The following is an 18,204-nucleotide window of genomic DNA, read 5'->3' as shown; positions in this document are numbered from 1 at the left end:
CAGTTTGTCCTCATCCTAGTGATTGTGCGGTCCTCAATCTCAGCACTTCCGAATCAATGGCCCCTATTCGTCCGGGTCCAAAAATCGTTATTATGAATGGATTTAGAACAGTTTAACTGTTTCTGATTCATCAAACACGTGTTTTCTGTTTCTGACAACTGCGTGACGTCATTTTATACAAAAAAGCGACTTTCCCCATTCCGAAACAATCGGGCTCAACAAACGAAGCGAGACTGTGGTAGATCCGTCCTGGGATTTTTAAGAAAAGATTTTCATTCCTAAGCATGCCCGATGACGTGTTAAAAAGATGATTCAGACTTGATACAGCTGCAGTTATTGACCTGTGCGAGGAGTTAAGAGAGGGTTTAAAAACCACACTGCTAGAAGTCACGTCTTACCAGTAGACCTACACATTAAGATCCAACTGGCGCTGCGCTTCTATGCGTCCTGATCGATCCAGCAAATAAAAAAATAATATTTTTCATGTTTGATTTTTTTTTTTAGTTGTCTCTTCAAAACTCAACATCCAGCTCCTCTTCACCAAAAAATAATAAGTACAAGTAGATTTAAAAAACGTGTTATATATATTTCTAATTTGTCCTTTTTGTGTGAGTTGAGTTGATAATCTGATTTTTTAAATTGAGAAAGAACGCCTAAGCATCCCTGTGAGAGGAGCGTGTGTGAGGCAGCAAACCAAGCCCTGCCTCCTCCAGCCCTACAGATATCGCACAGCACACCAATGTCCGAATGTTTTAAAAATGAAACCAGTCACTGCCTAATTGTTTTAGTATCAGGACATATTAATGCTACATATTTCTATTTTAGTTTGTATTTTTTACTGTATTTTTATTTATTTATCTTCCTCTGAATAGATCCATAGATCAGCTATTTACATACACAACAAGAGCAGAAATAACATTTACCGTGAAACATTCATGTATCGCTCATGATTTAAGTTAAAGGTGTAAACACGTAATGTTCGGAAAAGATATCTTAATATATCTTAGGAGGCTGTGTGGTCCAGTGGTTAAAGAAAAGGGCTTGTAACCAGGAGGTCTCTGGTTCAAATCCCACCTCATCCACTGACTCATTGTATGACCCTGAGCAAGTCACTTAACCTCCTTGTGCTCCGTCTTTCAGGTGAGACGTAATTGTAAATGACTCTGCAGCTGATGCATAGTTCACACACCCTAGTCTCTGTAAGTCACCTTGGATAAAGGCGTCTGCTAAATAAATAAATAATAATAATAAAAAATTCTAAACACTAATACTTTGATGAATAGAGCCCAATGTGACCTAAATTAAAACATAAGAAAGTTTCCAAACGAGAGGAGGCCATTCAGCCCATCTTGCTTGTTTGGTTCTTAGTAGCTTATTGGTCCCAGAATCTTAAGGTGACCAGACGTCCCATTTTGGAACACTGGTCCCAGTCCCCAGGACCTTTCTTGGGACTCTCATTTCGTCCCGTTTTTTTCCCAGAGCATCGTTGCGCTGGTAACAGAAATGACAGAATATTGTATTTTCATGCAGGCTGCTGTTTTTCTACCATATCTAAGTACATCAGTGACTGAAGGGAAGGTTGAACGACCAGAAGCATTAAAAAGCGGCTGTACAGCGCTGTGCAAATCTGGAGAATTACTGAACAGTCAACGTTCCCATATTTGCAATCAATCACAGAGAATTGTGGGAAGACGACCATCAATGACATTACGTATGGGATATGCCTGCCCATTGGTTAGGTATTGCTGAGCTCTCTATACCAGAGCTGCTGATAGGACCGTTCCTGGGATGATGCACTCGGTCCCGCCCACTGAGGGATTAAAACCATCATCCTGAGGAAGCCATTTCTCTTTTTCCTTCTAAAGACGGTACGGTAAGACTTCTGTGTTGAGCTGAGCGTGTTGATAGAAAAGAGCTTCTCGAGTCAAATCGAGTCGATTGTATTTTCCTTGCATTCGTGCTGAAAGCTGGCTCGCCGCTTTCCCAGAATCAACGACTTTGAAAAGACTGAGCCTTGCGTTTCTGTCTTTCAGCGGCCTCCTCGCTTGCGTGGTAGGCCGCGCTTTGTTATCTGTCTGTTGTTTGTGTGCAATTTCCTGTGTCAGTCACCCGTGAGTGGTTGTCTATTTCTTTCTTGAGAGTACACAGTTCCTGCTTGATTTTTTTGAGGATGCAACATCAACAATGGATAATTGCAAAGCATACGACATGGTTTATTTAGATTTCCAGAAAGCTTTTGACAAAGCCCTGCATAAAAGATTAATTTTCAAACTGAACGCAGTAGGGATTCAAGGAAATGCATGCACATGGATTAGGGAGTGGTTAACATGTAGAAAACAGAAAGTACTGATTAGAGGAGAAACCTCAAAATGGAGTGAGGTAACCAGTGGTGTACCACAGGGATCAGTATTAGGTCCTCTGCTATTCCTAATCTACATTAATGATTTAGATTCTGGTATAGTAAGCAAACTTGTTAAATTTGCAGACAACACAAAAATAGGAGGAGTGGCAAACACTGTTGCAGCAGCAAAGGTCATTCAAAATGATCTAGACAGCATTCAGAACTGGGCAGACACCTGGCAAATGACATTTAATAGAGAAAAGTGTAGGGTGCTGCATGCAGGCAATAAAAATGTGCATTATAAATATCATATGGGAGATAGTGAAATTGAAGAAGGAATCTATGAAAAATACCTAGGAGTTTATGTTGACTCAGAAATGTCTTCATCTAGACAATGTGGGGAAGTTATAAAAAAGGCCAAGATGCTCGGATATATTGTGAGAAGTGTTGAATTTAAATCAAGGGAAGTAATGTTAAAACTTTACAATGCATTAGTAAGACCTCACCTAGAATATTGTGTTCAGTTCTGGTCACCTTGTTACAAAAAGGATATTGCTGAGCTCGGATTTGGCCCAGTTTATTATTAATAGAGATCTAACCCCCTCCCCTCCCCCCCACACACACAGACGATGTGTGACAAGCAGTGTGGGTGACAACACTAACACATAGTATTAAAAATACATTTTTGAAAGATCCTTTTTCTGTGGATGTTTTATTTATTTTGCTCCAGTCTACTTCTGTTAAGGGCTTTTCACAGCAAGCGCTTTCACATTGCCAGTTTCAACCCAAAACTGTTTTACTCACCCGTAACAGAAACACGGGTTGAAAATGTTCAACCCAGGACCAAACCCAGGGTTGAAAAATTAAATGTGAAACAGGGTTACGCTCGCCTCGGGTTGAAAACATGCATGACAGTAGCCAAAAACAAACGTCAAGGGTTGCACAAAGATCCCTCTACAATATGTAGCCTACACACACAATTAAGTAAAAATAATAAAAAAAATAGATAGTTTGTCATTTCGGGATTGTTGTAGTTTGTGGATTGTTGTAGTTTGTGGATTGTTGTAGTTTGTGGATTGTTGTAGTTTGTGGATTGTTGTAGTTTGTGGATTGTTGTCGTTTGTGGATTGTTGTAGTTTGTGGATTGTTGTAGTTTGTGGATTGTTGTAGTTTGTGGATTGTTGTCGTTTGTGGATTGTTGTAGTTTGTGGATTGTTGTCGTTTGTGGATTGTTGTAGTTTGTGGATTGTTGTAGTTTGTGGATTGTTGTCGTTTGTGGATTGTTGTCGTTTGTGGATTGTTGTAGTTTGTGGATTGTTGTCGTTTGTGGATTGTTGTCGTTTGTGGATTGTTGTCGTTTCTGGATTGTTCTCGTTTCAGGATTGTTGTCGGTTCAGGATTGTTGTCGTTTCAGGATTGTTGTTGTTTGTGGATTGTTGTAGTTTGTGGATTGTTGTCGTTTGTGGATTGTTGTAGTTTGTGGATTGTTGTTGTTTGTGGATTGTTGTAGTTTGTGGATTGTTGTCGTTTGTGGATTGTTGTAGTTTGTGGATTGTTGTTGTTTGTGGATTGTTGTAGTTTGTGGATTGTTGTCGTTTCTGGATTGTTCTCGTTTCAGGATTGTTGTCGTTTCAGGATTGTTGTTGGTTCAGGATTGTTGTCGGTTCAGGATTGTTGTTGCACAGAGCACACGCTGCCGGCGTCTCCTCCGAGCTTGTTGTACACGAGCCCTCCTTCGCAAAATAATAAACAAACAAGCTTGCAATAAAGCACACAGAGAAATGAACGCCATGTCAAGAGCCATGTTGGATATTTCCTTCCACCACTGTGTTTGACACGGGTTGAAAATATGCAGTGTGAAACGGTCACTTCCATCCCCGGAGCAAATCTTAACCTGAGAATTCTAGAGCAAATGTGAATGCATGCAGGCTGAACTCAGGGGGGAGTCACCCCTGGGACACCCCATGTCGACTCAATCTTTACTAAACTTTCTTATGTTCTCATGTTCTTAATCCGGGTTTTGGTGGTGTAGTGTGAAAAGCCCTTTAGTCTGTGCTTCATTCCCTCATAGTTGGCCTTTTTAAAATTGTAAGCCTTAGCTTTAGTCGTCACTTTTGTGGTTTTAAAAAGCACTTCAAATGTTGTGACCATGTTGTGGTCTGAGTTTGCCAATGGTTCTCTGACCTCTGTTTTAGTTATTCTGTCTTCGTTATTTGAATAGACTAAATCAAGGCATGCCTCCCCTCTAGTCGGTGCCTTGACAAATTGCGTTAAGAAGCAGACATTTGTCATTTCTACTATTTCAGTTTTGTCTGTCGTGCTCCCCACCGGGTTTTCCCATTTTATATGAGGGATTATTATGACCCATATTGATTCTGCATTGTTTTTTTCTTCCAGATTTAGTACCTGGGTTTCAAGACTATTTTTGATGTATAGCGCTACCCCTCCACCTCTTTTGTCCTGCCTATCTTTCCTATACAGTATATTGTCAGATTTGCATGTACTCTTTTTATTTATATATATATATATATATATATATATATATATATATATATATATATATATATATATATATATATACTCTAAGCACACTCTTAAACTCAGGGGGGACGTTCAGGAGGACATAAAGATGTTTTGGACTCCTGTAAGTGGATCGTTCATGCACTGGGCTTGCAACGTATCCAGATGACTTTTAATAATCAAGAAACTCACACAGACTCATTTGATTTGAAGTTTTAATGTATCAGAGTAGTATCAGTACTTCTTCAGTTTATTAAATGCTTAAAAATGGATTGAGTAGTTACAGACTGCATCGAATCCCAGCTGACAGGCAATCTGGGAAGTCCAGTGCTTAACAGGTATAATAGCATTAATACTTCAATATGTTTATGGTTATAACATGTTTTGCCCTTAAGCTATGCGTGCATAAAGCTAAAAACGCCCACCGCTAAATCCTAGATCATCCAGTATATATCACTCTCCACAAATAAAACATAAGTCATATACCTTATAGCAATGCATCAATATAAAAGAGATATAGATTCAAAATATATGCTTACCGTCCAGTATATGGAAGTGTAGAATATCATGTAAGGACAGAAACTGTCTTCAAAAGGCAAAGACTTCTAAATACGACACCAACAGCAATCAGTTTGACCAGAGATCTTCAGAGCATGGATCACATCAGCTTGTAGTTAGCAAGTTGAGTGATACTTGACTGGGGATTTACCTTGGTTTTTATAGAGTTTTTGTTTCGCTTCTTACGTCAGAAGTCTCAATGAAATCTCAAACATTAATCCTCCTTAACAGCTCCTGTCCTTCAAGTGAATAACATTTTCAAAACACCCGGTAACTCCTTCTATAAGATTAATTAGCCATCATCCCCTAGTCCACCTCTCCTACATCTCCAAAATATGTAAGGTGAACTCTTGAACTAATGTTATTCTCTTTTGGCACCAGGGAGTTCCTGAACACAGCATGCATGTGAATAGAGTATATGAAGAATACACATAAAAAGATGTGTTTAATATATAACACCTACTTTGGTTTAATTATTCCAATCCTGAGTTAAAATATATATTTCCCTTTTAACATAAAAATACATCCTTCTTAGTAGGTTGGCTTTATTACATGTATAGATGTGGTTTAACAATTAACTAAAACATATTGGATAGGGGCTGGTAGAAGATCCGTAGCAAACCTCTAAGCCTTCAATTATAGATCCAATTATTCCAACTTTAATCCAGTCTATCAAGAACATAGTCAAAATGTATAAGTCCCATTTTAGCTATTAAATGCTGTGGAAGAATAAACACTTCAGTCTAAATTTAGATCCAAAGTTCTTCAGTGCACTTTATTAACATTCCAGCAATTGCAGGGAGAGACAATCAGAAGGCAACCGAACATAAGTTCTTCTAGTTAACCCATGAGTTCTCTGCTCGTAGGCAGAAACAAAGAGTTTATATAGCTAAACAGGCATGATTCTACATGAGGCAGTAACCAATCAAGTCTTTACAAGTATTCTACTTGTACCAATCACATTTTAATAAGCTTTGTATAGTAACCTTGTATTTCTATCAACAGTGGCTAGTACTTTGCATTGTGTAAGAAAAGTGAAGATGCAAGCAAAATGTTTATCTAGTTTCTTAGCAACTTGCAGTTACAGATAGTGACAGCTAGAACATTCTGAAGAAATAAAAGACCTATTGTACTCATTCTCCAACTTTATATCATGTATACAATTTTTCCAGACACAAGTCTATGTCTAACATTGTTCACTTCCACAATGCTTTAAAATAAACTTGACCTCTCTCTGTTTTTTTACAAAAATCCTGTTCAGGCAAGTTCCGAACCACCTGCTTCTCTGTCGAGGTCATCTGTAAACCCCCCAAACATTAGTTGCCAAAAAGTTATTTCCTTCAGTTACCCCCCGTCTGGTACGGCAAGCAAGCAAAGGTTACCAAGATCAATTACCTTCTCTTTGGCAAGCCTACTACAGTGCTGTGAAAAAGTATTTGCCCCCTGTCTGATTTTCTGCATTTTTGCATATTTTTGACACTGAATGTTATCAGATCTTCAATCAAAACCTAATATTAGATAAAATGGACCCTGAGTGAACAAATAACACAAAAATTGATACATATTTCAATTATTCATTAAAGAAAGTTATGCAACACCCAATGCCCCCGTGTGAAAAAGTAATCGCCCCCTTAGACTCAATAACTGGTTACGCCACCTTTAGCAGCAATAAATGCAACCAAACGCTTCCTGTAGTTATTGATTAGTCTCTCAAAGCGGCGTGGAGGAATTTTGGCCCACTCCTCCATGCAGAACTGCTTCAACTCAGTGACATTTGTGTGTTTTCGAGCATGAATTGCTCGTTTCAGGTCTTGCCACAAAATCTCAGTTGGGTTTAGGTCTGGACTTTGACTGGGCCATTCCAAAACTTTAAATTTCTTGTTCTTCAACCATTCTGACATAGCCTTGCTTGTGTGTTTCGGATCATTGTCTTGCTGCATGACCCAGCTGCGCTTCAGCTTCAGCTCACGGACGGATGGCCTGACATTCTCCTGTAGAATTCTCTGATGCAGAGCAGAATTGATGGTTCCTTCAATCATGGCAAGGCGTCCAGGTCCTGATGTAGCAAAGCATCCCCAAACCATGACACTACCACCACCATGCTTGACCGTTGGTATGAGGTTCTTACTGTGGAATGCAGTGTTTGGTTTTCGCCAGACATGACGGGGACCATGTCTGCCAAAAAATTCCCTTTATTGACTCATCTGTCCATAGAACATTGTTCCAGAACTCTTGAGGATCATCCAGGTGCTTTTTGGCAAACTTGAGACAAGCATTCATGTTCTTCTTAGTGAGCAATGGTTTCCGTCTTGCTACTCTGCCATGAATCCCATTTTTGCCCAGTGTCTTTCTGATGGTGGAGTCATGAACACTGACCTTAGCCGAGGTGAGAGAGGCCTGCAGATCCCCGACTGTTGTTCTAGGATTCTTTGTGACTTCCTGGACGATTTTACGCCTTTATCTTGGAGAGATTTTGGCAGGACGGCCACTCCTGGAAAGATTCACTACTGTCCCAAACTTTCTCCATTTGGACAATATGGCTCTGACTGTGGTTCGGTGGAGCCCCAGAGCCTTAGAAATGGCTTTGTAACCCTTTCCAGACGGATAGGCATCAACAACTTTTTTCTGGAGGTCTTCAGGAATTTCTTTTGTTCGTGGCATGATGTGCCTCTAGAACCTGTGTGCTGACAACGTCACTCTGATGGTAAGGGCCAAAGTTAGTCAGATTTATATTGGGCAGGGCTGCCCCAAATCAGGCCTGGTTGTTAACCAAAGTACTCAAACAGCTGACCTAATTATCCCTTTAATTGGGTTGAGTTAACTAGGGGGGGCAATAACTTTTTCACACCTGAAGATTTCATGTTTGATTACATTGCACACCAAACCATTCCCTTGATATACTACTACAACCCACAAAAAAATCTGACCAAATACAATGTGAAAAATGCAGAAAATCAGACAGGGGGCAAATACTTTTTCACGGCACTGTATATGCTTGACACATACTGGTACTATTATGCTTTGACTGAAGTTTTTACTTTAAGTACATTTCTGCACTATATTCTCTTATTTTCAAACTTAACAGTTCTTCTGTTAAAATAAAACATTTACACTTATATTCTGTTTGAATTATTCTAGAATACCTGTGTTTAGCTTAAACACTACTTTCAGATCTAACTTACTTCTTTAAATAAGAGACTAGACTGTGAACATTTGAGTTAATTAAATGAGATTCTCGTTTCTGCTTTTCTCCTCAAAGTCATAAACCTTGTCCTAGTATCACAGACAAGTACAAGCTTAGCTCATTTCACATGTGTTTTTTGTGGTCAGCGTGACCCCAGCCTAGCTCCCTTTCTACTCAGACTCACAAAGATACAATAATATTTTTACTGTTATAACAGAATACCTATATGGTAACAGTATCCTGAGAGACAGTCAGCATGGTTTTAGGAAAGGGAGATCGTGTCTAACTAAGCTGCTTGATTTTTTTGAGGATGCAACATCGACAATGGATAATTGCAAAGCATATTATTATTATTTATTTCTTAGCAGACGCCCTTATCCAGGGCAACATACAGTCATAAGCAAAATACATTTCAAGAATCACCGTATAAGTAATAATACAATTAAGAGCAAGATAAAAAATACAATGACTTTGGTTCTAGTAAGTACAAGTATATGACAAAATACGATTCAATAACGGAGCAGATAACAGTGTCAGTGATAGTTACATCAGGATATAATTAAATACAAAATACTACAGATTAAATAACACTTGTGACAGATTACAGCACTCTGTAAAGTACAGGATTAAATGCAGTAAAATAGGGGGCAGATAAGAGCAAGTAAAGCTCATTTAAAGAAGAGTGATAAGTGTCCAGGGGGAAAAGAGGAGTTCTACAGGTGCTGTCTGAAGAGGTGAGTCTTGAGGAGGCGCCGGAATGTGGTCAGGGACTGGGCAGTCCTGACATCTGTAGGAAGGTTATTCGAGAGTGGAGGCGAGGGTGGAGAAGGAGCGGGCTCAGGAGGCAGGGGAGCGTAGAGGAGGTAGAGCCAGTCTTCTAGTGCAGGAGGAGCGGAGAGGTCGAGTGGGGGTGTAGGGAGAGATGAGGGTCTGGAGGTAGCTGGGTGCAGTCTGGTCAAGGCATCTGTAGGCTAGTACAAGAGTCTTGAACTGGATGCGAGCGGTGATCGGGAGCCAGTGGAGTGAACGGAGCAGTGGAGTTGCGTGGGAGAAGCGAGGCAGAGAGAACACCAGGCGAGCAGCAGAGTTCTGGATGAGCTGGAGCGGATGGGTGGCAGACACAGGGAGGCCAGCCAAGAGGGAGTTGCAGTAGTCTAGGCGGGAGAGTACCAGGGCCTGGACAAGGAGCTGGGTGGCATAGTTGGTGAGGAAGGGTCAGATTCTTAGTATGTTGCTCAGGAAGAATCGCCAAGTGTGTGCCAGAGTGGAGATGTGCTGGGAATACGAGAGACAAGGGTCCAGGGTGACTCTGAGGTTCTTAGCTGAGGAGGAGGGAGAGAGTGTGGTAGATTCCAGAGGAATGGAGATAGAGAGATCAGAAGAGGGGGAGGAGGAGGAGGGAAAGAAAAGGAGGTCAGATTTAGAGAGGTTGAGTTTGAGGTGATGCGAGTGCATCCAGGAGGATATAGCAGACAGACAGGTAGAGAGACGGGAGGGGATGGTGGAGTCAGAGGGGGAGAAGGAGAGGAAAATCTGAGCATCATCAGCATAGAAATGGTATGAGAAACCATAGGATGCGATGAGGGGGGCCAGGGAGCGGGTGTAGAGAGAGAACAGGAGAGGACCCAAGACTGACCCTTGGGGGACTCCTGTTGAGAGAGGGCGAGGTGTGGAGGTTGCTCCACGCCAGGTTACCTGGTAAGTGCGGTTGGAGAGGTAGGAGGAGAACCAGGCCAGAGCAGTGCCAGAGATCCCCAGGTCAGCAAGAGATGATAGTAGAATAGAGTGAGGAGAATTAGGACAGAGGAGAGAGAGGCAGCTCTGGCACACTTAAGTGAGTTGGTGACAGACAGGATGGGCAGTTTCAGTGGAGTGAGCAGAGCGGAAGCCAGATTGGAGAGGGTCAAGCAGAGAGTGGTTTGACAGGAAAGCAGAGAGCTGGCGGTGTACAGTCCGCTCGAGGGTTTTGGAGAGGAAGGGTAGGAGGGAGACAGGACGGTAGCTCTGGAGGGAGGTGGGGTCGAGGGTAGGTTTTTTGAGGAGGGGAGTGATAGAGGCTTGTTTGAAGGCAGAGGGAAAGAGACCAGAAAGGAGAGAGGTGTTGAGAAGGGAGATGAAGGGAAGTAGAGCAGGAGCAGCAGCTTGAAAGAGGTGAGTGGGGAGGGGGTCCAGGGCACACGTGGTGGGTTTGTGACCCTGGAGCAGGGAGGAGAGGTCAGAGTCTGAGAGGGGAGAGAAGGTGGAGAAGGAGGGTGAGTTAGTAGGGGATGTAGTGGGTGTAGGGGTTGGAGCAGGAGGGGGTGGGGGGGAGGTTGAGGTGTTAAAAAGTTTGCGGATATCTGAGATTTTAGAAGAGAAGAAAGAGGCAAAGTCACCAGAGGAGATAGAGGAGGGAGGTAGAGGGGGGGATGGTTTAGGAAGGAGGAGAAGGTAGAGACATGGTTTATTTAGATATGACATGGTTTATTTAGATTTCCAGAAAGCTTTTGACAAAGTCCCGCATAAAAGATTAATTCTCAAACTGAACGCAGTAGGGATTCAAGGAAATGCATGCACATGGATTAGGGAGTGGTTAACATGTAGAAAACAGAAAGTACTGATTAGAGGAGAAACCTCACAATGGAGCGAGGTAACCAGTGGTGTACCACAGGGATCAGTATTAGGTCCTCTGCTATTCCTAATCGACATTCATGATTTAGATTCTGGTATAGTAAGCAAACTTGTTAAATTTGCAGACGACACAAAAATAGGAGGCGTGGCAAACACTGTTGCAGCAGCAAAGGTCATTCAAAATGATCTAGACAGCATTCAGAACTGGGCAGACACCTGGCAAAATGGCAAATGACATTTAATAGAGAAAAGTGTGAAGTACAGCACGTAAGCAATAAAAATGTGCATTATAAATATCATATGGGAGTATGACAGAGATCGAATGGTGCTTGGTGTTAGATCTCCCTCTCGACCTGTGAGGGCACTGCGTAACGGGAACAGAGTACCCTTAACTAAATGGCACGACAATTTATTCAATGACCAAGACGGTAAACGGTGTGGCATCTGAGGATTGGAGGAGCGGATGAGCTTGTTAATCTAGGGGTCATAGCTAACCTGATCTGTTCCTTGGTAAATGGTTAGTGTTGAAAACCTACAAGGAGTCAGTGCTGTTTCGTGAACTGTGAGTTTTGTCTTGTGTTTGTTAGTGTTTTGTTAACTGTCGTCTGTTTTTAATAGACTACCAGTTGCACGATCCGGAGCTGTAGCGAAAGCCAGCATAAACCCGGACATCACTTTCACCCCTGCATTTCACAGAGAACTGTATTACAACACTTGCACGTATTTACTGTCACTAAGAACTGTGTTTGTGTTTAGTGTTTAGTGTTGGTGTGTAAATCTGGACTTTTTGGTTATGGGTCAAACCCGGGGAATTACAAATACCAAGTGACACACGCCGTTGTATCACTCCAACATTATTATTTACAGGTGTTTGCCATAAGGCTCTGGACATTGTTAATTAAATCAATAAACACCCTTGCACCTGGAAATCATTGTCTGTCTGTTTTATATTCGCTCTGCACTGCACTCACCTGTATTCACTCACCACTTTGCCACAGGGAGATACTGAAATTGAAGAAGTTTACGTTGACTCAGCAATGTCTTCATCTAGACAATGTGGGGAAGCTATAAAAAGGCCAACAAGATGCTCGGATATATTGTGAGAAGTGTTGAATTTAAATCAAGGGAAGTAATGTTAAAACTTTACAATGCATTAGTAAGACCTCACCTAGAATATTGTGTTCAATTCTGGTCACCTCGTTACAAAAAGGATATTGCTGCTCTAGAAAGAGTGCAAAGAAGAGCAACCAGAATTATCCCGGGTTTAAAAGGCATGTCGTATGCAGACAGGCTAAAAGAATTGAATCTATTCAGTCTTGAACAAAGAAGACTACGCGGCGATCTGATTCAAACATTCAAAATCCTAAAAGGTATAGACAATGTTGACCCAGGGGACTTTTTTGACCTGAAAAAAGAAATAAGGACCAGGGGTCACAAATGGAGATTAGATAAAGGGGCATTCAGAACAGAAAATAGGTCTGGAACCAACTCCCCAGTAATGTTGTTGAAGCTGAAACCCTGGGATCCTTCAAGAAGCTGCTTGATGAGATTCTGGGATCAATAAGCTACTAACAACCAAACGAGCAAGATGGGCCGAATGGCCTCCTCCAGTTTGTAAACTTTCATATGTTCTTATGTTCTTATGTTCTTATGAAATAATCTCATGCGGCGGGTGTCAGGAAATATAACCACTAGAAGGGCCGGATTAACCAAAAGCGTCGGGCCCCCAGCAGAATTGGGGCCCCTGCGAGGTCGCTGTTTGTTTGGGACATTTTACAAAAGCTTCATGTGGGCGGACGGGCCCACACACACAGGAAGAGAGGCGCACTGAAGCTTGCTTTTGGTTGATTTTGTTCTTTTATGACGGCTATGCATTCCTTCTCGATTACAGCATACCTGGTCTCTGAGTCTCTCATGCAAGCAGCTTCCTGCTCATGTACCAAATGCCCCACGCCCTCTACCTCCTGGGAGAGATCTGTCCTCATTATTATTGATTGCTACTGAAAGAAGTTATCGTAGGGCCCCCACATCGTTTAATCTGCCCACTAGACTTCCCTGATGAAAAATGAATGGCACATCGTCACACTAAATGACACTCTTACACCATTAGAGCCAGGGTCAGCTGTAGATATTAACATAGCTTACATCTACATGGTAACATTCCTATAGAGATTGAATAGATATACTACAAACACTAGTTTATCTCCAAACTTAATTACCTAGCTATAGCCAACATAGCATTTCCAATGTTAAGTTCTTGGTATACAGCACACACAGGCAGCATTTAATACAATTCTATTCATCGTTTAAATGAGGGAACACAGTCACATGTAAAAATTTGAAAATAATGTGGATTCCACAAGCTTAAACCTGCATTTGATTTTAATGCAATGTTAAGTTCTGTAGTAACTTATGATCACAACTAATGGTTCTGAAATGTACATATTTAAAGCAAACATACACCAGTAGCCTATTAAATACTGTCTTGCTTCACATTGTACTGTATAGTGTATATATTAAAAAAACGAAAAAAGAACTGGTATATAAACTGGGTACATGCATTAAAAGACTTGAAATACTAACGTACCACTTTTTGACAGCGCACCATTTTCTGACCTGCAACACGAGTCATGTTTTGGTATGCGTATCACATTCTGATGATGTATCAGTTTGTGGTCCTACACCGGTCCTTGTTTCACAGATACACATGCGCTCCTTCAGAGTTTATAACAATGATAAAACGAAATCTCAACGCTTCTCTCAATTCAAGGATGGGAAATAAGACTTCCATTGCACAACAGTTTGATCCATCCCTGGTTTTACTATGAGTTTATTATTATTATTATTATTATCATTATCATCATCATCATGATCATCATCATCATCATCATCATCATCATCATCATCATCATCATCATCATCATCATCATCATAATAATAATAATGGGCACTTCTCACAATATATCAGAGCTTCTTGTTGGCCTTTTTTATAGCTTCCCCACATTGTCTAGATGAAGACATTTCTGAGCCAACATAAACTCCTAGGTTCTGTAATCTTATTACATTACATTACATAGGTTTTCAGTTACAGGCTCTAGATGAAAATGTATGAGGAGCTGCTGTCTGCTCATGATGCTTGGGAGGTGACTGAAAGAAGGGAATAGAATGATTATATTATTTTAAATAGCCTGACAATGTTATACTTTTCATTTTACATTAGTAATGAAGGGATAGGGGGTGAGATTTGGCGACCAAGAACTGAGTTATATGGCTGCCACATGTAAACATGGTTTGACCCACAGAATACGCTGCATTTCCCTAATGTTATCATATGTAAAATGTACTGAATACAGACAACCCACTTTCGATCAGTTGATGGCGTGGTGTCTCCCATTGTGCTGGAATTCCTTTTTTCTGTACAATTCCTGGTCTAGGTTTTGATAATGGTTACGTTATCAACCATCTCCTGGAATTTGAGAGGTTTAAACAGCCCAAGTAAACGCACTAAATGTCTAGATTTTTTGCACAGGAAAAATGTGGATTTGGCATTTTTACAAGAATCGCATTTGTGTACAGCAGATGTTCTCAGATTACAAAATACATTTTACACAGTCGTTGCTCCATCTAGTGACGGTTCGAAAGCAAAGGGAGTTATTATTCTCATCAGACGCAGTCTCCATTTGAATATAGAAAAGGTCAGTAATATGCCCCGCTGTTTTTATCAGTGTATATGCCCCGCTGTTTTTATCAGTGTATATGCCCCTGTTGTTTTTATCAGTGTATATGCCCTGCTGTTTTTATCAGTGTATATGCCCCGCTGTTTTTATCAGTGTATATGCCCTGCTGTTTTTATCAGTGTATATGCCCCTGCTGTTTTTATCAGTGTATATGCCCTGCTGTTTTTATCAGTGTATATGCCCCGCTGTTTTTATCAGTGTATATGCCCCTGCTGTTTTTATCAGTGTATATGCCCTGCTGTTTTTATCAGTGTATATGCCCCGCTGTTTTTATCAGTGTATATGCCCCGCTGTTTTTATCAGTGTATATGCCCCGCTGTTTTTATCAGTGTATATGCCCCTGCTGTTTTTATCAGTGTATATGCCCCTGCTGTTTTTATCAGTGTATATGCCCTGCTGTTTTTATCAGTGTATATGCCCCTGCTGTTTTTATCAGTGTATATGCCCTGCTGTTTTTATCAGTGTATATGCCCCTGCTGTTTTTATCAGTGTATAGGCCCCCGCTGTTTTTATCAGTGTATATGCCCCTGCTGTTTTTATCAGTGTATATGCCCCCGCTGTTTTTATCAGTGTATATGCCCCCTGCTGTTTTTATCAGTGTATATGCCCCTGCTGTTTTTATCAGTGTATATGCCCTGCTGTTTTTATCAGTGTATATGCCCCACTGTTTTTATCAGTGTATATGCCCTGCTGTTTTTATCAGTGTATATGCCCCACTGTTTTTATCAGTGTATATGCCCTGCTGTTTTTATCAGTGTATATGCCCTGCTGTTTTTATCAGTGTATATGCCCCACTGTTTTTATCAGTGTATATGCCCTGCTGTTTTTATCAGTGTATATGCCCTGCTGTTTTTATCAGTGTATATGCCCTGCTGTTTTTATCAGTGTATATGCCCTGCTGTTTTTATCAGTGTATACACCCCCGCTGTTTTTATCAGTGTATATGCCCTGCTGTTTTTATCAGTGTATATGCCCTGCTGTTTTTATCAGTGTATATGCCCTGCTGTTTTTATCAGTGTATATGCCCTGCTGTTTTTATCAGTGTATATGCCCCCGCTGTTTTTATCAGTGTATATGCCCTGCTGTTTTTATCAGTGTATATGCCCTGCTGTTTTTATCAGTGTATATGCCCTGCTGTTTTTATCAGTGTATATGCCCTGCTGTTTTTATCAGTGTATATGCCCCCTGCTGTTTTTATCAGTGTATATACCCCCGCTGTTTTTATCAGTGTATATACCCTGCTGTTTTTATCAGTGTATATGCCCCTGCTGTTTTTATGTGTATATGCCCTGCTGTTTTTATCAGTGTATATGCCCCCACTGTTTTTATCAGTGTATATGCCCTGCTGTTTTTATCAGAGTATATGCCCTGCTGTTTTTATCAGTGTATATGCCCTGCTGTTTTTATCAGTGTATATGCCCTGCTGTTTTTATCAGTGTATATGCCCCCACTGTTTTTATCAGTGTATATGCCCTGCTGTTTTTATCAGAGTATATGCCCCGCTGTTTTTATCAGTGTATATGCCCCGCTGTTTTTATCAGTGTATATGCCCCCGCTGTTTTTATCAGTGTATATGCCCCGCTGTTTTTATCAGTGTATATGCCCCCGCTGTTTTTATCAGTGTATATGCCCTGCTGTTTTTATCAGTGTATATGCCCTGCTGTTTTTATCAGTGTATATGCCCTGCTGTTTTTATCAGTGTATATGCCCCGCTGTTTTTATCAGTGTATATGCCCTGCTGTTTTTATCAGTGTATATGCCCTGCTGTTTTTATCAGTGTATACGCCCCCGCTGTTTTTATCAGTGTATATGCCCTGCTGTTTTTATCAGTGTATATGCCCCACTGTTTTTATCAGTGTATATGCCCCGCTGTTTTTATCAGTGTATATGCCCCCTGCTGTTTTTATCAGTGTATATGCCCTGCTGTTTTTATCAGTGTATATGCCCCCACTGTTTTTATCAGTGTATATGCCCTGCTGTTTTTATCAGAGTATATGCCCTGCTGTTTTTATCAGTGTATATGCCCTGCTGTTTTTATCAGTGTATATGCCCCGCTGTTTTTATCAGTGTATATGCCCCACTGTTTTTATCAGTGTATATGCCCCGCTGTTTTTATCAGTGTATATGCCCCTGCTGTTTTTATGTGTATATGCCCCACTGTTTTTATCAGTGTATATGCCCCGCTGTTTTTATCAGTGTATATGCCCTGCTGTTTTTATCAGTGTATATGCCCCTGCTGTTTTTATCAGTGTATATGCCCCGCTGTTTTTATCAGTGTATATGCCCCTGCTGTTTTTATCAGTGTATATGCCCCCGCTGTTTTTATCAGTGTATATGCCCTGCTGTTTTTATCAGTGTATACGCCCCCGCTGTTTTTATCAGTGTATATGCCCCCGCTGTTTTTATCAGTGTATATGCCCCGCTGTTTTTATCAGTGTATATGCCCCCTGCTGTTTTTATCAGTGTATATGCCCCTGCTGTTTTTATCAGTGTATATGCCCCGCTGTTTTTATCAGTGTATATGCCCCTGCTGTTTTTATCAGTGTATATGCCCTGCTGTTTTTATCAGTGTATATGCCCCCGCTGTTTTTATCAGTGTATATGCCCTGCTGTTTTTATCAGTGTATACGCCCCCGCTGTTTTTATCAGTGTATATGCCCCGCTGTTTTTATCAGTGTATATGCCCCTGCTGTTTTTATCAGTGTATATGCCCCTGCTGTTTTTATCAGTGTATATGCCCCTGCTGTTTTTATCAGTGTATATGCCCTGCTGTTTTTATCAGTGTATATGCCCCGCTGTTTTTATCAGTGTATATGCCCCTGCTGTTTTTATCAGTGTATATGCCCCCGCTGTTTTTATCAGTGTATATGCCCCTGCTGTTTTTATCAGTGTATATGCCCTGCTGTTTTTATCAGTGTATATGCCCCCGCTGTTTTTATCAGTGTATATGCCCTGCTGTTTTTATCAGTGTATACGCCCCCGCTGTTTTTATCAGTGTATATGCCCCGCTGTTTTTATCAGTGTATATGCCCCTGCTGTTTTTATCAGTGTATATGCCCCTGCTGTTTTTATCAGTGTATATGCCCTGCTGTTTTTATCAGTGTATATGCCCCCGCTGTTTTTATCAGTGTATATGCCCTGCTGTTTTTATCAGTGTATACGCCCCCGCTGTTTTTATCAGTGTATACGCCCCCGCTGTTTTTATCAGTGTATATGCCCCCGCTGTTTTTATCAGTGTATATGCCCTGCTGTTT

The sequence above is a fragment of the Acipenser ruthenus genome, chromosome 44 (assembly GCF_902713425.1).
Source record: "Acipenser ruthenus chromosome 44, fAciRut3.2 maternal haplotype, whole genome shotgun sequence".
In the NCBI taxonomy this organism is placed as follows: Eukaryota; Metazoa; Chordata; class Actinopteri; order Acipenseriformes; family Acipenseridae; genus Acipenser; species Acipenser ruthenus.
This window is presented reverse-complemented; position numbering follows the sequence as displayed.